We start from the raw sequence: 10,381 nt of genomic DNA on the forward strand, positions 1-10,381 counted from the left end.
TGCTATGCGCCGCGGGCTGTTTTGATTTTTAAGTGCATAAAGAAATTTACTCGGATACGAAGATTTGTTTAAAAAATAATTTAAATAGAATTACAATTTTTTTTATAATAAATTAAAATTATGTCATCACGACAATATATTATAGCTTCAATTTGTAGGACTATTTATTATACATGAAGACATAATTTTGATTAATTAATAAAACTTGTAAATCTTTTTAAACAATTACTTATTAAAATAATTTGTATTAGAAAATAATTTTAATTTGATTAATAGCTGATTGATTAGATATGTTAACATTATCTGGCAATCCAGTTTACTTTGTAAAACAATACTCTAAGAAGTGACAGACTTCTTCATATTTTGACGTTACAAATTACTGTACAAAATTTAAGAAAAATCAGAAAGACGTTCATTCAGGTCTTTTCTCAGAGTATTATTTTACGACAATTACAAAGTAAATTGGCTTGCTAGATAATGTTAACATTTCTATAAATTTATCAAATTGAAATTATTTTCTAATACAGATTATTTAAAAAAATAACTGTTTAAAGAGATTTACAAGTTTCATTAATTAATTGACATTATGTCTTGACATAAAGTAACAGTTCCCATAAATTGAAACTGTATTGCCGTGATAACATAATTTTAATTTATTATTAAAAATCATAATTCTATTTAGATTATTTTTCAAACAAATCTTCGTGTCTGAGTAAATTTTTTTATGAAATTAAAAATGAAAACTGTGCGTGACCAATCGTGGAATCCCGTATACCGCCCATATAAGCGCATAGCAGGGGACATCGAGTTTCTCCATAGTAGCACGTCGATTCGTGTCTTCTCTCTTGACCCTGAGCGTCTACTATGGTAGCGCCCCCCACTACTTTCTGCCCGCACTTCGACCTCCACGGCCCTGCCACAAAACATGTACATACGTGCGCAGCGTTGCTTGTATGCAGCAGTCGAGCGCCAGCGCGAAGGGACACTATTTTTGCCGGTGCGTGTACAGTTTGTGCCAGGTATGCCTGGGGTCCGATTCTAGGGTCCACGTTTTGTTCTTAGTTGTTTTTACGTTTATGACTATTATAAGCGGATGCTATGTTAGCATGGTGGAAGGGATAGCATGGTGTACTCAATTTGCAGCCTTCTTTCTCTAAAATCTGCGCTCTCCGTCGTTTTTCTGCCTCTTATTCCAGAGGGCTGCCAACTGTAAAAAGTTGAAGTATTTCACTTTCTAAAGTCTGTACACCTGATATAACTGTCTTTGTCAGACGTTTTCTATTTTCACTCTGTCTCTTTTCTTGCAGATAGTTACACGTCTATCAAGCTAGCAGAACAAAGTTGTCAAAAATGAAAAACAACAGCATGAGAATTAGGTGCTTTTTAGGTGCTAATTAGGTGCTCTATTTAAAAATTAGGTGCTCTTCTTATTTTCTGGAAATTTAAATTATAAGGTTGTACTGCCAGCTTGACGTAAGCTAGCAGCACACCCGAATATCATTGAAGCAAGAGCCCAAAATAAATAAAAAGGGTTGAATAATTAGGTGCTTTTTAGGTGCTTTTAAACGACAAAACTCGCGGTGACATATCTCCACCCCTTCGCCCAAAAACAGCCCTTAACAGGAATCAAGAGAAAAGTGCTATAAATAATTGAAATAAAAAACTAATTGATACACAGAAAATAAGTATAAATTAAGTGCTTTATAAATATACTAGCAGAGAATTAAGTGCTCCCTCTCTTAGGCAAAAATCCACTCCTGAGGCTGGTGACGCCAAGAGAGAAGTACTTTAAATAATATTACAAAAAATTTATAAAATACGCATTAACTACGCGTAAATCAGGTGCTTTTAAGATATACTACTCGCGAATTAAGTGCTTCCCCCCTTAGGCGAAAATCCACCCCTGAGGTTGGTGACGCCAAGAGAGAAGTACTTTCAATAATGATACAAAAAATTTATAAAATACGCATTAACTACGCGTAAATTAGGTGCTTTTAAGATATACTACTCGCGAATTAAGTGCTTCCCCCCTTAGGCGAAAATCCACCCCTGGGGCTGGTGACGCCAAGAGAGAAGTACTTTAAATAATAATAAAAAAAATTTATAAAATACGCATTAACTACACGTAAATTAGGTGCTTTTAAGATATACTACTCGCGAATTAAGTGCTTCCCCCCTTAAGCGAAAATCCACCCCTGAAGCTGGTGACGCCAAGAGAGAAGTACTTTAAATAATAATACAAAAAATTTATAAAATACTCATTAACTACGCGTAAATTAGGTGCTTTTAAGATATACTACTCGCGAATTAAGTGTTTCTCCCCTTAGGCAAAAATCCACCCCTGGGGCTGGTGACGCCAAGAGAGAAGTACTTAATAATAATACAAAAAATTTATAAAATACGCATTAACTACGCGTAAATTAGGTGCTTTTAAGATATACTACTCGCGAGTTAAGTGCTCCCCCCCCCCTTAGGTGAAAATCAACCACTACAGTAGGTTCTTCATATTAGCTTTCAAAATTAATATAAAAATGTTTTCGCCTGTAAAATCTCAAGTAATAAGATGTTTTAGAAGTCTATCACTGCCGAATTAAGGTATTTATATATTATCTTACAAATTAAGTGTTTCAATCCTGAGTCGAAAATCTCATGTCTTGATCTAGATAAGTTCTGAACGCCAGTTTAATTCTTTATTAATATTTTCAGGGATTTAATATATAGGGTTTTATAATAAGCAATGATAAATTTTTAAATATCCTTTATCTTATTTTTAACATACATTATTAAATGTGGAAAGAATTTTTTTTTGGTTATTTAATTTTTTAGTAGATTTGGCCGTGTCATCATATTCTACCCAGGTTCCTTGCTTGTAACATATGGCAGTGTAATGCCCTATAATTTCGTCATTACTTCTGCGGGTGGTAATTGCTGGCAATTTCATTGCCACTATGCCATGGAGCTTGTATTCATAATTTGTTATTGACAACAATAACGTCGTTGGTAATCTTTTGAGCAATATTTCACTATTCTCCAATTCATCGCTGTATATTTCAAATAATATATACTCGCCTAGATATGTGAAAAAAATTGGTTTTAAGTTTAAATGAATAACTTTCTATTATAGGAATAACTACTCTTTCTATTATAGGAACTACTTTCTATTATAGGAATAAGTACAATTCAATGTGTTCTTTTAGTTAAAATTTAATAGTAAATCGATTGGTGTTAATAGAATTATAAAAGTACTAGTGGAATTTACAGATACACACATTTTGATAATAATGTTTTAACTTCTATTTAATGATTTATTATCTTGTAAGCTTAGTTCTTTTGTCACGAATCCAGCACATCCTGCGGTTTCAAATTTTCTTTGAGAATGTAAGCAAATATCTTCTACGATTTCCTCATTAAAAGATTTGTGCATTAATGATGCCAATCGTATAGATAGTACCGCGAATGTGCGTTGCTTATTGGTGCAAATTTGATCACATATATTTCGCTCTATAAACGTGGGGTTGTAATTCTTTAAAATTTGGCGACTAATATGCCCAATTGTTGTATTGCACAACAGTGACGAACAGCCTAATTTTGGTTCAGTCTTTTCCAATATTTCACATAGAATATCGCACCTTTGCTTATATGTTGATTTGTTGATGCCTTTCTTGTTCACGTACATCACCATTTTAAAGAAATTATTGCATTGATGACTGGCAAGTTCATCAGCGAATTTTTTATAATCAAATGATGCGCACAAGAACAGTTGGAAAAAGCTATCAAAACTGCACGTGTTTTGCAAAGTTATCACCACCTGCTTATTTTTTACGCCTTTCAGCTGCACATCTCCGCCATTTTTTATAATGGGTACGTCTATAAATTTTGAATGCAACAGAAGTGCATTCTGTGCATAACTATTTTGCAGATATGTACCTTTCGGCTTATTTGGTTTTTGTGCAGCTGAAATTTGACCACCCCAATCTTCAAAATCTTGTGAGGCGATAACGTCATTCACATTTTCTTGAGTATGGCATTGCAAGCACAAACGCTTCTGACCATAGCCCTCATTTTCACCATCAACAGGCAATGAACAGAAATCCAATGCATGGACAGGCTTTCCACATACCTATAGTAAAATATAATACAAATATATCATTCTTACATTTTATCACCTTATATAGGCATAGTATATATATAAATTTGTACACTAAATGAATTGAGTACATAAAATCCAGTATGAAACTAATGTAACTGATGTCCCTCGCATTGCCTCATACTAAGTTTTTAGTTATTACTTTATATAAAGATACAAATATTATGAACATACAAATAAAAATGTCAATAATGTTTTGATCTTTTACATCAGTAATAATTATGAAACATTTAGGTTAATTAAAAAATACTTTAACTTCATTAAAAATACGTATAATACCAGTGAACAATTTGCGTTTACCTGCCAAAATATTTTGGAGGTTTAAGTAATTTTATTCTCTCATATTTTATTTTATTTTGAGAATATTTCTTTTCATATCATACTAACGAGACAATTTCTTTGGACTAACAAGCCAATTACTCAAAAATTTTTTTGTAAATTAAGGAATGAATTAAAGTATTGTATGAAAAATAATATAAAATAAAAAATAATTTAAAGATAAAACTATACAGGCTTTGTAATACTAATTATTATATTTGATTTCTTTATTTATGATACTTGGTTTTTCCAATACTTATATATTGTTTGTTATAAGGTTTTTGGAAGGTGACATTGTCATTTTAAGCAATATTACATATGTAGTTTTAATACATACCGTGCACGTATGAGCGCCTCCAGGTTCGTTTCCTTTTGAGCAAAGAGGGCATGCTGGTAGAGAATTCTTTTCAAAATCTACACATTCGTTTTCAGGCTGACAGTCACCACTGTTATCTGATATTTCTAATACCTCTTTATCAGGCTCGGATAGTAACTAGTTAAAAAGTTAAACAAAAAGTTAAAAAGTGAATAACTTCTAGCTGATTGTCAGGATTGAAACACTTAATTTGTAAGATAATATATAAATACCTTAATTCGGCAGTGATAGACTTCTAAAACATCTTATTACTTGAGATTTTACAGGCAAAAACATTTTTATATTAATTTTGAAAGCTAGTATGAAGAACCTACTGTGCTGGTTGATTTTCACCTAAGGGGGGGGAGCACTTAACTCGCGAGTAGTATATCTTAAAAGCACCTAATTTACGCGTAGTTAATGCGTATTTTATAAATTTTTTATTATTATTATTTAAAGTACTTCTCTCTTGGCGTCACCAGCCCCAGGGGTGGATTTTCGCTTAAGGGAGGAAGCACTTAATTCGCGAGTAGCATATCTTAAAAGCACCTAATTTACGCGTAGTTAATGCGTATTTAATAAGTTTTTTGTATCATTATTGAAAGTACTTCTCTCTTGGCGTCACCAACTTCAGGGGTGGATTTTCGCCTAAGGGAGGAAGCACTTAATTCGCGAGTAGTATATCGTAAAAGCACCTAATTTACGTGTAGTTAATGCGTATTTTATAAATTTTTTGTATTATTATTTAAAGTACTTCTCTCTTGGCGTCACCAGCCCCAGGGGTGGATTTTCGCCTAAGGGGGGAAGCACTTAATTCTCTGCTAGTCTATTTATAAAGCACTTAATTTATACTTATTTTCTGTGTATCAATTAGTTTTTTATTTCAATTATTTATAGCACTTTTCTCTTGATTCCAATACTGTTAAGGACTGTTTTTGGGCGAAGGGGTGGAGATACGTCACCGCGAGTTTTGTCGTTTGAAAGTACCTAAAAAGCACCTAATTCAACCCTTTTTATTTATTTTGGGCTTTTGCTTCAATGATATTCGTTGGGTGTGCTGCTAGCTTACGTCAAGCTGGCAGTACAACCTTATAATTTAAATTTCCAGAAAATAAGAAGAGCACCTAATTTTTAAATAGAGCACCTAATTAGCACCTAAAAAGCACCTAATTCTCATGCTGTTGTTTTTCTTTTTTAACAACTTTGTTCTGCTAGCTTGATAGACGTGATAGTTACCGCTGTAAATAAATGTTATTAAATACAGCACGACACGAAAGACTAACTGCGCTCATTGTAAAAAATTAATAAAAATTAAACAGTTTGTGTAAAATATAAAGATTAATAGTATTTAATAATAAAATAATATTTGAAATAACACTACAAATATAAATAGCGTAATAAATTTTACGGTAATTTTAATAATAAAAAATAAAGTTCTTAAAAATTTAAAAAACAACTATTGATATACAAGAATTTTTTCCAAAACAAGAAATAAATAGAATTATTAAGTCCACAAATCATTACAGAATATCAATTTTTTGTAAATAAAAAATTATTGAAATTTGAAGATATTTTTTCATTAAGAATGAAAAGAAAAAAATAGTTAAGATAGTTAAATTAAATTAAATAATATTCATTGATTTTATGCTTGAGCCACGTGTTGCTATTTTTGAATGAACTGACTAAGACAATCTCTACCGACAAAATGTGTAGAAATAAGTCATTATTTTTTATGCAGGTTTCATGATAAATATAATAATTTATTATACACAATTCTTATATTATACAGTTTTTAGATACACATAATTATTTATTATTTTATACATTTCAAAGTTAAAAAACTAAGAGCTAAAAGTTCTATTTGATTTTTTTCATTTTTTTCTTGTTTATGGTGGCGTTCAACACATTGCATATGATTCCTCCAACCTTCGATTACTGTAATAATAAAACAAAACATCATTGTTTATTGTATATACCAAGAATTTCGTGGCACATTAAGATAGCAAATTACTATCATCAGTAATCGTTCAATGTTGTTCTTACCTTCTAAATCGACCCTTCGGTGATTCTACATCTATCATACATTCCTGTATATTCGATGGATCATCAGGGCTGACGAGTAACTCGGAAGACTGCATGTACATTTTCGTGGATAACGGGAAGCGGAAAATCTTCGGCTATGACTTTGAAGTCCATATTACTTTCATTGTCACTAAAATAGAAAACATAAATGTTACTTTGATAATGTTATGCAAAAAAAGGAATGTATTTTTCAGTAATTAATACATCAATTATTATTTATTCATGTTTACCTATTTTCCGTTTTTTGTAACAATAATGTTGGAACGGCAAAAGCGACTGTCTTCGAATGTCCATAGGAGGTCGAATCTTCTTACTTCTCACAAACAAATCTTCTGTGAAGTGTGCTAAGCATATATTTGCTGAAAATTCAAATGACAGAATAATAGTTAAGTTAACTAACAATTAATAAGTTAACAATTGTCTTAGTTTACATCAAGCACTTGATGTGTGCTATGTAACTTCCTATTAAATTATTTTAATTTCGACAATACGTATAAATGTATACATGATACGTACATTTAATTATCTTGAAACATATTGTATCAGTTTAATATACTATTCTTTAAATTTATTGCAAAAGTTAAGATAATTAAATAGAAAGTTGTTGGTTAGTATATATATCAAGTAATTGGTGTTAGGTTAGGTTGCTCTATTAAGATACGAATATTTACAATATTTTCTTTTGGAACAGTATTGGAATGTTGTGTGTGTGCCTGTGTGTGTAATACAAATTGCAATGAAAATAATGTCATTACAAAAAATTGGCTAATAATATTTAATAAGACTTACCATTCTTAATATTTTTCGGCATAAAACTCTCTCCGATTCTCTGAATTCAGCCTTCACGCATTACTGCATTTTCCGGAAATCGGAAAAAGCTTACTTGCGCCGGCAAGCACGTTTCATTGCAATTTTTACACGATTTCATTACACAACGTACCATTTTCACTTTATTTTACAATAAAGTTTAAAAAATAAGCTCAAAACACGTGTTGTTACTATGGACGCTATGAAGCAAAGACGCTGAAATTGGAGCAATGACGCTGGCGGCGCTGATATGACAGAAAAAGACGCAATGCACGCACTCGTACGTGTGACAAAGATGGGACCATCTAGGTTCAGCAACTTTCCGACATTAAATATTTCATTTTTTCACAGTTGGCAGCCTTCAGGAATAAGAGACACTTTGCCATGAAAAGGGGCGTGGTTTAGCCAAATTGAGCACACCATCACAGTATACTTATACTGTGACACCATGTTATACTTCCACCATGTATGTTAGCGATCATGAATGTATCCATGATATAAATACAAGGGTATGCTCTTCCAATGGACGAGTTTAGAACATTCTTGCGCAGCAGCCTGCTTACGTCACATTTGTACAGCTACGTTCAGATCACTTCGGCGCAATAAAATATGGCTGCAGCAGGCATGTAATGACACATGGGTTATCATTGACATCATAGAAGATGAAGGTTTAAAATACGTTGCTGGCTACGTAGCCTATAAATTTAAACATAAATATCCTTATTTAGGTACAGAAACATGCTTCTTGCCAGTTGGTGTAGCCAGTCTAAATCATTTAGACTGGCTACAGTTTATTTCACGTGGCAATTGTATATCTCTCTCTAAAGAACTGTTAGAAACTGCGCGCGTTATGAATATAGAGTTCAGTAAATTCCACGGTTCGTCACTTTGTAAAGATAAATTTATTTTTAATACATTGGCTGGAAAAATAATAGTTTTAATACATCCTATTGAAATACCTAAAGAGGTAATATTGTGTTTGATAAGAACGCGAACGTACATTTGTGTACGTAAAATAAATTTTACGATTTTTATACAAAATAGAAATAGACATTAGAAAAAAAAATTGTCGAAATTTGTCAATAATAAAATTACATAGAGAGATATTAATATATATGTAAACAATGGTTTTCCTTTCCATTCATAAATCCCCAATTTTTCAAATAAAGTACTAAAATTTCATTGATTTTTATTTCAGCTAATTTTCATTTTATTTCATTTAATGTGTTTTGCAACAAATACACATACATAAACAATAAAATTGCTATATTAATGTTATTTTAATTATATTAATGCTACTTAAAAATAGTACAATTTATTAACAATTAATTCATTTTTAATTAATAATTTCCATGTATCTAATATTGTTCATAATTCCAATGTATCTAAAATATTTCAATGTATTCCATGGATTCCGATATTAATTTTAGCTTAGCTAATTTATAAACTGATGTGACATACTTCTTATTCATCACTGTGGTGAGTCTCGTTTATTTTGTAATAACATTGTCATTATTCACTTAATTATTTATTATATACTTTATTTGACTGATTATCCCAAGTGACAGCGATCATTTTTCAGCTTTCTCTACGTGTATTCGACAAATTAAGCATAAGCGCTTCGAATTTGCCGCCTAATGATGACGTAGTCAGGCTGCAATTCTCATTGGTTGGCTGGCGTTATCATGCGCAAGAGCATACCCTTGTATTTATATCATGAATGTATCGTAGTGTTAGTAAATTATGTTTTGACAGCCAGCCGATGTAATCTCAGTTTTGATCGGTGAAATCTCAGAAATATTCCAAAGCTTAATTAAAAGGAAGTGGATTAAAGCCTTTGATAATTATCGTCACAAACACTCCGTTGTTGACTATCCTTACATTTATTAAAGAATACGGTAATGTCACGCACCAAGTTTTATTATTACCTGTAATCGTCAGAAAAACAGCTCACAAAGTATATTTTCTTATTGTCAAATAATAACACTTTTTATTTTCAAAACTACAACTTATCTGATATATCAAAGGCTTCGATCCGTTTCTTTTCAATTAAGCTTTAGAATATTTCGGAGATTTCACCGATCAACTGAGGTTACATCGGCCGGCTGTCAAAACATAATTTACTAATACTACGGATACATTCATGATCGTTGACGGAGCATCCGCTTATAATAGTCATGAACGTAAAAATAACTAAGAGCAAAACGTGGACCCTAGAATTGGACCCCAGGCTTACCTGGCACTAGAGTCCTATATAAAGAGAGAAGCGACATTGATGTCCGAAGCTCTGATTGGTAATCTGATTGATACTTGATTGGCTAAGCGAACAGCCATATTGTGACCACAGCTGTTTGCAGAATGATACGAATGGTGTTTGATGACGTTAAAGCGATCCCAAAATGGCGGTGGAGGACTCAATTGGATACTGAAGGTTGTGGTGGGGGTTCGATGTCGCTTCTCTCTTTATATAGGACTCTACCTGGCACCAAGGTCCGTGGATTGGCGTTGGAGGGGAAGGAAGGTCGTTGCATAGCCGCCATTTTCGAGACAGCGAGTCAGTGTTAGTGTATGTACGTAGATAGTAAGGTACTACAGCTATTAGTTGTGTGAGTGAGCGAGTGTGCAGTAAAAGTATGGCCGCCGCCATTTTCGTTCCACATCGTTGAAGTGGA

General features: G+C 32.4%; 1 long non-coding RNA gene across 1 annotated transcript; it reads right to left on the reverse strand.

The window, feature by feature from the left end:
* Positions 1 to 6,709: 6,709 nt before the first annotated feature.
* Positions 6,710 to 7,034, reverse strand: LOC120357530. The gene is made up of 2 exons (XR_005574534.1): positions 6,864 to 7,034; positions 6,710 to 6,755 (listed from the first exon to the last, which is right to left on the reverse strand). It is a non-coding gene; the product is annotated as an uncharacterized LOC120357530 (long non-coding RNA).
* Between the last annotated feature and the right edge of the window lie 3,347 nt (positions 7,035 to 10,381).

The sequence above is a fragment of the Solenopsis invicta genome, chromosome 4, assembly GCF_016802725.1.
Source record: "Solenopsis invicta isolate M01_SB chromosome 4, UNIL_Sinv_3.0, whole genome shotgun sequence".
NCBI lineage: Eukaryota > Metazoa > Arthropoda > Insecta > Hymenoptera > Formicidae > Solenopsis > Solenopsis invicta.